Raw genomic sequence first — 12,129 nt, 5'->3', positions numbered from 1 at the left:
GGGTATATGTACAGTAATGATTGAATGCATAGTAAGATAAGTATATTAGCTAGAAACTGTAAATTGTGGCAAATAGATATCCTTTTGTACTGACAAATATGTTACACGTTTGTTGGACTTGCCCACTCTACAGGATGACCCCCTACGTTTTTGCCCTCACCCCTCTTATTTTTTGCTGAATTCGTTTTTGCTGGCCTTAGGACTCTGTGCCCTTGACCACTGCTGACCAATGCTAAAGTTCTTTTTTTAGTGAGTCTTGTAAAGCGCATGGCTGCCAGAATGCCTCCCAGTTGTGGAACATTCATCATTGTTGCCAGCTCACCAGCAGGAACTAATTACTAGAAATTCAAGTTTTCAATGCCTAACAAAAGTAAAGCTTGTTGGACAGCTGGTGTAAATTAAGGGTGAGAGTATTCAAAGTTTGGGGTCCTGATAGGAAAATGAACTACCATCACAATAAGATCTACAAATCTTTGACACTTGTCGTAGGTGAGCTGAGCGGGACCTATCTTGTGGAGTGATCTTTGCAAGAAACATAAGGCCTTAAATGTAACCCGCTGCTCGGCTGGGAGCCAATGGAGATCCTTCAAACCCCTTTTTGTGGATTGATGTCTGAGGAGATTCAGAAGAAGCTGAAGGGCAGCATTCTTTGTGATCTGTTACCTCTTTGTCACATAATGAGGTGAGCCAAGGTAAAGAGCCTTGCCATAACTGAGACGGGAGATGAGAGTCTGGACAATTGATCCCCTAGCTAAGACAGGGAGAAGGTTTAAAACATGTCTTAGCAGTCTCAGAACATCAAAGCAATTGGCCGCAAGTTATTTAGCTTGGTGCTCCACGGTAAGACGCATCTAGCTACATTCCAAAGCTTTTTATCACCTCTTTGGTGCTGCGGAGTCTTGCTAGGCAAGCAGGTACAGGAAATGGTATTTTGTTACTGATATTTCCCAATAACTCAACCTTAGTCATAGCTTCATTGAGCTTCAATTTACAGTTAGCCATCCATCTGGCCACTTCTTTAAGACAAGGGGACAGACTGAGATGGTTGGAGCTAGGATCAGGAGAATTAGATATCACCATTGACAGTCAAAAGTGCCAACAATTTCTGCCGGGGATACATATAATGCTGAACAAGAGTGGTGCTCAGGCAACCCAAAGCCGAGGAGAAGACTGTGAGAGTACCAGGAATTATAAAGCACCTGAAATGTTCAATTCTGCAAGAAAGAAGAAAGCCAATTCGAGGCACAGCCGACAAAACCCACTTTTGATATCCTGTGGATGAGGCAGGCATAATCTATCATGCCGCAGGCCACACTCAGTTCTAGTAGGATAATGGCTGCTGAACCATCTTTGTCCAGCATGGATCTAAGTTCCTCAACCACAGCCATTAAAGCTGATTCTCTGCTATGCTGTCGCCTGAACCCCATTTGTGTGGGGTGGAGGACTTCGTTGGACTCAAGGAAGGCACAGAGATGTTTATTAACATGCATTCCCAGGAGCTTTGAAGAACCTTGTAACAAAGACCTACTTAGGCAGAGGTAATCTAACACACACTTTTTAAAGAGGGGCTTCATCACCACATGCTTCCATTTCGAGGGGACCTGTCCACTGATAAAGGATAGATTCAGCAGATCTTCCAGAGTGGGGGCCATACTATCAGAGCCTTGATGCAAGATATGGAGAGGGGCGCGGTCAATTGAGAGTATGATTTTACTGCCTTCAGGAGGTCAGTTAGAAGGCTCAGGGTAAGATCAAGAAAGGCTGAAAGAGTTCCTTCAGACTGCTTTAGCAAAGGCTCACTTCCTGAGAATTCCTCAGTAATTGGACCATCAGAAAAAGATGAATAGATGTACAAAATCTTCTTGTGGAAGAAAAGAGCCAGGTGCATGATCAAGTTCTTGTACTCACTCCTTAAAACATGGTAAATCTGGCTTACACCTGACTGGCCTATTTACGTATAAATCACTAGTAGACTGATATACCATATACCCTGGGCCTCTAATTTAAATTCTTCTAGTGGGCCTGCAGCATGTATTGTGCCACCCACTTAAGTAGCTCTTTAAAACATGCAATTTTAAACTCCCAGTTTGAATTGTGTTGGAAAGTGTACTATTAGTAGTGGTAAGTAGTGGTTTACCACTAATAATAAAGCCACAAACATATTCAGTTTGTGTCTCAATAAATTAATCTCTTGCTCAACCCTTGGGAGCAAACAACGAACAGGCAGGTGTAACTTAGAACCCATCTAAGGATTTAAAAACACCAATACATTGAATAAGTAAGACACAGTACAAATTCAAATCTGACTCCAAATTATAGAAATAGATTATATTTTCCTGAACAAATAGACATCAAAACAACAAAATCCAATGTAGGGAACCGGGGATATGAATTTAAAAAAAAAACACTTTCTAGTGCTTAAACACATATGACACCAATTCGGGATATCTGGTCATGCTTGACCAGGGCAAAGTCAAAGTTTGAGGTCGACTGTGATGGAGCCTTGGTTGGATAAACTAAGCTGGATTTTACCTTCATACGTTTTCTTTTTAGTCTTTTCCCTTGAAGTCGAGCATGGCATATTCTCAGGCTGGATTCGGTGCAGATTTGCTAGCTGGACTTTCTTTGAGGCCCCGTCAAATCCTGGAAGTCTGGCGCTCCGGAGCTTTTAGCACAATGAACCTGAAATGCAGGCTGGGTCATGGTTGAAGGTAGCCGGATTGACTCTCAACGTCGGGTTGGTCACCTTATGGAACTTTTTCCAAAAGTTGTTCCACATTTCTCCAAACTTCTGAAACACCTTCCTGAAGTTTCCAAAAACACAAATCCAAGGGTGAGGAATCTCCTAGATGGTCCTTGGGATGTTTGGAGTACAATTCCCACAAGGCACCTGGCAGAGTCCTTGAAAGTCCACTCGGCGCACTCCAGGATGGGGATTCTTGGTAGAGATAATGCAGGTGTGCTCTATTAACCTGTATATTGCAGGGAGTCCACTCCTTAGACTTTCAGAGTCAGACGAAGACCTTCTGGTCCTGAGTCTCACAGTGTGCAGTATGTGCAGTCCTGTTGAGTGTAGTCCTTTTGGTGCAGGCCCAGGAGTCAGAAGGGCTGCACAGTCCATCTTCTTGTCCCTTCAGGCAGCATATCTGAGGAGCTATGCAGCTCTCCCATATTTTTTCAGTTTCTGGGCGTCAAGCAGGGGGGTACCCCTGATCAATGGAATGCAGGGTGCCACCCAGGTGTGGCACATTCTTGGCCCGGAAAGCACCATTCTTTCAAAATCCAACACAGAGGACATCTCTCCAGAAGAGCTGGATCGGGCTAAGCCAACCTACTGGTGTAGCTAAGTTTTACTAGCACTCTCCTACTGCCCCTCTCCTTAATCTAATTACTCAGGGTCCTGTGCGGCCGGGAGGTGAAGGATGTGGGGCAGCCAGTGCTGTCCTAAGTGTCATTCTCCCTTAAAAGACCAGTTTGGCTCCCCAACCACTATCTGCCTTTTTGGTTTCTGCAGCCAAAGTTCCCCACCCACAGGAAATCCACTGTCTACTCTGACAGGATACTTCATACTTCATCAAGCAGCTCTGGTTCATCCTGGGAAAGGCTGACAAATCAGGAGAGGGCACTGTGACACTGGATTTGTCTAACTGCTAACTGAAATGAAATAAAAAAATGTATTTTCTGTAATAGTTACTATTAATCTAACTGCGGCAAGTTGTTGGATTTAACTCAACTATTAATATAATACCTTGAAGTATATTTTTAGATGGCACTTATCAATATTTATATTTCAATAACATATTACAATGTTAGCCTATGGAGCTATTCACTACAATGGGGAAAAATGGAACTAACAGTTTTCCCTTCACCAGGGCTTATAACAAATATGTTGTAATGCTCCTGCTTATAGTTAGAAAGGCACCCTACCCCTGAGGCAGACCTTGGGGGTGACTTATATGTAACAAAAAGGTACGTTAATACTTTGGAAGTACCTTTAAATCCAAAGTCGAATTTGTGTATAATTTTAATTGAAAAGCAGCCTGCAGGTACCAGAGTAGCGCACACTCCAGTGCAGGAAGTCAACTGGCCTTTAAACTGCCCTGCCTTGTATGTAGTTTGAATCCCCTTTTCCTTATTATATACTAGGGATTTACAGGAGTCTGTCATTGCTAATTATTTTTATACCATATAACCATGTACTTTGTACCCATAGCATAGGCCCTGGGTCTGGTTAGCAGAGCACAGGGCACAGTCAGAGTCACAAAACCGGCATCTGGTGGTCAAAATGGGGGGACAATGTGGGGGTCACTGCAAGCATGTCCTGATTTCTCACAGCTTGCTAAGACTTAAATTCCCCCTTTTATTGTATATACATCACCCCTAAGGTAGGCACTAGGTAGCCCATAGGGCAGGGTGCATTGTAATTAAAAGCTTTGAAATGTGCTTTTAAGGTTTACATGTCCTGTAAGGTAAAAACTCCTAAATTTGTTTTTTCCTACTGTGAGGACTATCTCTCCCACATAATAACATTGGGTACCCGATTACATTTAATAAGTGCTAATATTTGATTGGTAACAGGTGAAGATTTCATGTGTGGTGTCTGTGAAATTGTAATTTAAAACCCTCTTGAATGGTAAAGTTGGATTTTCAGTTAGAATTTTAAAAATGATACTTTTAGAAAGTTATAGCAGCAATTGATTTGGCCCATGGTTTTAGTGATTGAAACTGGGAATGAGGCACCACTAGAACACTTGCTTAGCTGAATACAAAAAGATGCGATGCAGTCCATTTTTTTGTGACCTTTAAAGCAATTTGACCATCAGCTGACAAAACAAGCTGCGGAGCGGGCTTGAACAAAATATCTGACATCGCCGTCATGGCACAAACGCCCAATGAAAGCTCAACTAAGCTTCCATTTTCCGGCAACAAACATAACTACTGCATTGGTAGAAGTATCGCCCGATTGGCGCAAGTTGCGATACTTACATTTTAACTTGCATCTTTTCACCTGCTACACGCAAATTGCTCACTCAAATCGATCAGATAAACCAGTCCACGCCTTGAAGAGAATTCCATGAGCCACTCTGGGTATCAAAACGCGTCAGCATTACACAACACGGGGACTGTTATATTAGAATACATTTTTCTGCCCAGTAGAAATGCTTTTTGAATTGTCTCACTACTGGGTTTGATTGTTTTGTTCCCCGTGATTGCAGGTGTTTAACTCAGTGATAGAATGTGGATGTTAAAGGATATCCAAGTAGCTGCTTTGTTTATGAATTAGGACTGGTGACATAATGTTTCTATACTTTGTGGTTTTGCATCACTTGTTCATGTAATGTTTTTTTTTTTACATCACACTGCTTCCTCACAAAGTTTGTATGTTTTTGTTTGATCTGTGGCATAAATAAGTGTAATTTGTTCTAGACTGAAAAGTATCTAACTTCTCTGACCCATGATTCAAATGTGGAGTAAAGTACATAGAAATGAGCAGCAAATAAATGCCTCAAGCCAATATCAATTGGATTGTTGGTTCATAGTCTGGTAAATTAATGTAGCAGCATTTGAAAGGTGATGGCTAGGGCACATCTTGCTCTTACTTTTAGAAAGTTGGCATTTTCCTGCCCTAACTAATTGGTTGCTGTTCCTGGATCAGAGGACTGGGTGTAGTTGCTAATAGGACTTTGTTTATTGTTCTCAGACAGCCACACAAATGAGGGATTAGGTGTGGCTGGATGGGCCAGCACTGGCAGGATGAGGTGTTTCTGGAGGTGGGCAGAGCCCCACTTGCAACTGAATACGCTGTTCCCTGCCTTCACACTAAAGGCTTCTCACCATTCCATTGCTCAGGCAGACAGCCAGGAGTTAGGGCAAGGAAAACAGGAATTTTTAAGAGCTTCAAAGCAAATTCTTTAGAAACTTTTCCTACATTAAAAAAGGTACATGGTATAAAAATAGGATCCTGAGATCCACTCTTCAGTTCACTTTCTGGACCTGCAGGAGGATTCTCAGAAGACTGCCTGATACTGTAGATTGCTGTGTACTCTACAAGACTGCTTTGCTGCACCTAGAATAACTGTTTTGCTGCCTGGAGGCTGCTGTGACCCCCCTCCGGGCCTGCCCTGCTGCTTGAGTCCTGTTCCACTGCTTAAACCCAGGATGACCCGTGTGACTCCAACGGCTAGTTGGCTGGTCTCATGATGAGAGCCTTACCAACAGAAAAGACTCCAGACATCTTAAACCCTCACCTGGACCCAGACTGATCACTCCCAACCCCCCCATGCGGTGCCCCTCCTGTCCGGGGCCCTTGGTTGTGGTGTTAAAGGGGCCCAGATAGCCAACATCTAAAACTTGGGACGTAGAAATGATTTTGCTGAAAACAACTCTGACAACTTAGAGAAGACGGGGACTAACCTGCTCATCTATGCACTCAAGCAACTTTTTGTTGTAAGCACTGCCCGGGTCCAATCCTACTCGGGCTCCATCACAGACAGACATATTTCTCGACTTTGATTCGATCTCGCGCGACATGGTTGGAGCTTTAATCTTGTAGGTGCTAGTTTTTACGTTAAAGATTAAAAAGTTTATAACTCCAGTTCACCTGATTGGATTTTTTGAGTTTTTCGATTTTTTTTTTTATGTACTCTATTTTTCTAAATTGGTATGGGATTTTTTTCTCATGAGTAGTTTCACTTTATTCCTGTTTGTGTACTACATACATGATTTACACATTACCTCTAATTTAGGCTTGTGCCAAGCTACCATGGTGTTAAGCACAGGCTAATATTGTGACTTTTATCTATTTAAAATGTCTTTTTATTGATTTTTTCAAGAGAGTGCACAGATACAAAGAAGAAGAAATGGAGCTGCAACATTGCTTCTTACATGCATTCTGTCGAGTTTGGCAATAACAGAGCGAACTTGGGGTGTTGTTTCATAGTCTTGGATAATATATTGGAGCAGAGTGTCCTAGTCCCTTTCATGTCCTGCTGCCCTCTGCAGCAACAGTCTTTCCGAGAAGTAGTTCAGGGCTCCGTGCTGACCATAATGACTAAAGGATAGAGTTAGAAAGGAAATAGCAAAAAGCTTGGGGGGATTTCAGAGCGGGTAGGCCCAGATGAAGATGATACTCTCCAGCTACAACTGTATTGCCATCTGGCCGTGGGTGTGATGATTGGCAAGAGCACAGTGTCTATGCTACTGCCACTGCACCGTCACCGTTGTCCGGGGATAAAGAGTCTAGGTAACTCTGCAGTGGCGCCCATAAGTCTTTGGGTTGAGACTGTTCAGGCATCAATTCCCGATAGTCAGACAACTGATTGTGACAGAATGCTGCATCCTTGAGCCTCTCTGCTGCCTTCAGACTGCACCTGTGGCTCCAGCAGATAGCCACCCTTCTCTTAGGTAGGAGTAACAACATGGCCACCAGTTTCCTATGTTCAGCAGCTATTCCACCCACATACCCCAGCAGGGCCACCAAGGGGGAGCGTTCGATTATAGCATCTATCAGCAGGGCTAGCACCTCAAAAATACATTCCCAGTACCTCACCACCGCCAGGCACTCCCAGGCCAGATGTATTAAGGAGGCCTCTGGGGCTCGATAACGCACACACCTCGCATCCTCACTCAAACCAGCTCTGGGCTGCCAGACAAGGGGTTCTATAAAGCCTGTGGATACATTTAAAGTGAATAAGCTGCAGTCTGTATTTGGGTGACATTTCTTTCAGCTGCGTACAACAGTTTGTCCATGTGCCTTACTCCAACTTTACCCCCCAGAATCTTCTCCCACTCACTCTGCGCAGGGGGAACACTTATCAGGGATGTGCGCTGCATGCCCGTGTAGAGTCGGGTGATGAGTTTCCGCAGCAAGGGATTTGCCAAGAAGTTCCACAGCACTTGAAATGTTGGCAGTGCTACAGGGAAGGATTGATATAATGTATGCAGTGCTGCTCTTAATTGATAGTAAGTGAGCCTATCCAGCATTCATGGGTACTCTTCATCTAACGCCTCGTCGATGGTAGCAAACACCCCATTGTAACTGAAGCCTTCGCAGCCTTTGACCCACCCCCACCTCAGCAGTAAAGGGCAGCCCCGGGTGTCTGATGAGTGGGATTGAGGGGGAAAACATGGTCTCTAATCGTGCTCTGTGCCTAAGCTTCTGCCATGCCCACACCGTGCAGCCCACATTATCAACCTTGGCTCGGGGTCTCCCTTGGGGTCCCAATAGCTCCATATGTAGGGGCACCGGGTTCACCCAATCACTTTACGGGACAGTGTCCGACATGAAAAGGTTTCAGAAACACCCAATGATAGGCAAATTGTGCCTGAACACACTTATAATACAGCTCCATGTTGGGAGCTGCTATCCCACCCTGCTCGAAAGGCAGCGTCAGGGTCTCCCATGTCACTCAGGGCTGTCTGCCCGCCCATGCCAACATTATCAGGTCGGAACATAGTCACCATCAAAATGATGCAGTCAGGGGAAGCGGCAAGTTAGTAAAGATGTAGAGAAACTTGGGAGGGACCACCATCTTGGCTATGGCCAGTCGACCCGCAAGGGATAAGGGGAGTGAACGCCACCTGTTCAGTCTATTCTCCAGCCACTCCATGAGCCTGCCATAGTTGTGGCTCCAGAGTTCATCTAAGTTCCGGCTGATCCAGATACCCAAGTACTTCACCGGGGAGCTCAGACACTGAAGTGGGAATTCCGACTGGAATGGGTCAGTGGCTGGGGTGAGTGGAAAAATGATTGATTTTCTCCAGTTTATGGAAACGCCTGATACTCCCCCAAAACGAAGAACCTACAGGTTGAGTGGGTCCAGATTCACGGCTGGATGCTGAACATACAAGGTCACATCGTCTGCATATATGGAAACTAAAATCACCCTGGGAGTGAAGTCTAATCCTCGTCGAGCCTGATGCTGCCGGAGCCTGGCTGCAAGCGGCTCCATCACCACCGTGAATAGGAGGGGAGAAAGAAGGCACCCCTGTCGCATACCTCAGGCCACTGGGATAGCGGGGGATAGCGGGGGATACTTAGTCATTGACTCTCAGTCTCGCCAATGGGGCCGAGTACAGTAAAGCAATTTTTTTGAAGAAATGGTGACTCATGCTGATACGTTTAGGAGTGCAAACAGATAAGGACACTCCAAGGTGTCAAATGCCTTAGTCGCATCTAAGAATATAGCCGCGGTGGGAAAAGAGCTACCAACCTCCTGCTTGGTTGCGAAGAAAGTGCGCAGATTGTGAGATGTACTGCGCCTGGGCATAAACCGCATTGGTCGGGCCGCATTACCACTGGCAGCAAGGGAAGCAGACTCAACATCTGTAGTTTGGCCAATATCTTATTGTCCAGATTTATCATTGATAGCGATTTATAGGAATCATATACCTGTGGGTCCTGATCAGGTTTAAGAATAGTGATGATTAGCACCTCCCGCAGGGAGCGGGATAGCATACTCATTCCAAGAATTCCTCATACATGTTAAGGAGGTGCGGGACCAGAAACAGCACATATCTATCTATATATATAAAAACAAATGTATGTCTCTCTGTCTGTCTGTTTGTTCTTTATGCATTACTACACCATTCATCCCACGAAACTTTGGGAAGTTGTTGAGTACACTCCCGCGAAGGTTTCTAGCATAATTTTTTTTTAAATATCAGCCCCACAGGGTCCCCATAATCTTTTGAATACTGATGTACGCACCAGACGGAAAAACAACACATCGTGTATCCACAAGCACTCGAATAAATAAATAGAATTAAAACACCATTCATCTGATCACCATGAAACTTTGAGAAGTTAAAGAGTACACTCCCGCGAAGGTTTCTGGCATATTTGTTTTTTAAATATCGGCCCCCCAGGGCCCTCATAATCTTTCGAATACTGATGTACGCACCAAACAGAAAAACAAACGATCGTGTATCCACAAGCACTCGATTAAATAAATAGAATTAAAACGACACTTTGAAATGTTTTCTATATTAAAATGAATAAGTTTCAATAAAAATGACACAATGTAAATTGAATGTTATCATAACGAGTTTCCTTGAACTTCCTTTCTTCGGAGATCGCAGCAACGCGGGACAGGTAAGCTAGTTCTTTATAGAATGAAGCAGTGAGCTCATCCAGCCTGGGAGCCTTGTCTCCAAGCATAGCCCGAATCACCGCAATTACCTCCTCCTCTTCAAAGGGCTCATCAAGATATTTTCGTCACCCATCACTCAGCCAGGCAAGCTCAATCGAGTCAAGGAGGGAAAGCAGATGGGGGCGCACCGCTGTCTGCTGTGCCGAATAGAGAGGTTTAAAATGCAAGCATTTCTGCCTGCACCGCCTCCTGACCTGCAACTATCTCCCTGTTGTCCCTACACAGTTCGCAGATATATTCGCTGGCCTGGGGATTATTTAATAAACCTGCAAGCTTTTTCCCAGAATTATCCCCCTCTCGGTATTGACGCCCCCATGCTTCCTTACACAGGTAGTGCGTTTCCAGTTGTGCAGCCTCCTCGAATTCTGCGATTTTCCCCTTAATGCTAACCAGGATTTCCATGCTATTGTATTCGAAGTACTCCAGTTCGAGTTTACGAATTCCCCCTTCCAAACGCCGGAGGTCTCCCCTGAGCGAGCGCAATACAACTGCCTGTTAGGCGATACATTTGCCCCGGAATACTGCCTTGAAGGCCTCCCACAGTACCGAATATGAGTCCACAGTCTCCCTATTTAACTCCAAGTATTCCGTTATATTGGCTCGGATCGACTCTCTGAATACCTGGTCCCAGAGCGCCCCAGCTGGGAGTCTCCAACTGAAGGGCGTACGCGCTATAGTGTAGTTCCGATAGTACCCTTTCATGCAGGACCTATGCTGTTTATGGATAACATATACTGCGGATTTGGTGGCAAACAGACTCTGTACACCCCCACCGAAAATGTCAGCCTATGTTTTCGCATTAGCTAGTTCGCAGTGCCACTAGAATCTCCTGTTATCAGAGAGATTCGTTTTTGGCAACCTCAGAACATAATAACCTCAGACTTGTGGAAACAACATACTACTTTTCACCCAGCCACTCGTGCCTGCATGTTTTGCTCTCAGAGAGATACACAGAAGAAACAGTTGAGCGTGTTTACAATAAGAATTTAATGTACCGTTGTTCTTCTCATGTAAAATAAGTGCACTGCTACAACTGTAATACAGTAGCAGAGATATAAAACCAGCAGTACAGTGAATAAAAAGAAGTACTATTGTTCTACCATTTTACAATAGTCATGAACACATACATGAATATGAAATGCATTTATAAAATAAAGTGCGTACTCCTACGATGCCTGTCTAGATGTACCAAAGTGTACCTAGCATGTGAGTAGGTGCGAAAGAGCCTAAGTCTAAGAGCCAAAGTCTAAGAGCCAAGAATCCAACTAGGATTTAGTCAAACCCCCATACCTGAATAGTGAGAGTATGGGACTTTGTCCTGGATTTGAGCTGGACACCCCGTAAGGGATCGTCAGACCACTGTCAGCTGGAGCAATGTCATGTCGGAGCTGCAGCGTCTCTGGTCAGCGTGTCAGCCTTGAAGTCTTGGTTCCCTCCTGCCTACTTATAGCAAGAGGTTCTGTATTTATACAGTCTATATGCTTATGCTCCCCATTGGTTAGTTTGAGGATGACTTTGAGGATTAAATCTTGTGCGTCAATGGGAGAGGTGAAGTGGACCTCCTGTAGAGTGTACTCATAAATTATTCATATGTGCTAAGGATGAAGTCTTAGCAATATCGATTGGGAAAGACTCACCATCGGCATGGAACTAGGTGAAAGGTTTAGTACAAAAAGGCTACTGTCCTTATAAGGCGTTATGTCTATACAAGGCAGTCTGTCCTTATAAGGCTCGTTCATATGAAATGATGGGGTGATGATATAGGGAAAGTGTACAATGTTCTCTAGACCTATATCAGGGTACCAATATGAAATATAACAACATTTGCTTTTAAGTTTTACATGTCCTGATATTGAAAACATCTTAAATCCATTTTTCACAATTGCAATGCCCATCTCTCCCATAGGATAACATCAGAGTTGCCTTATTACATTTTATAAATATAATTTCCAAATAGGAAGAGACACCTGATAATGTT

Source organism: Lissotriton helveticus, chromosome 2_1 (assembly GCF_964261635.1).
Source record: "Lissotriton helveticus chromosome 2_1, aLisHel1.1, whole genome shotgun sequence".
In the NCBI taxonomy this organism is placed as follows: Eukaryota; Metazoa; Chordata; class Amphibia; order Caudata; family Salamandridae; genus Lissotriton; species Lissotriton helveticus.
The sequence above is the reverse complement of the archived record's forward strand: the minus strand, read 5'-3'. Positions refer to the sequence as shown.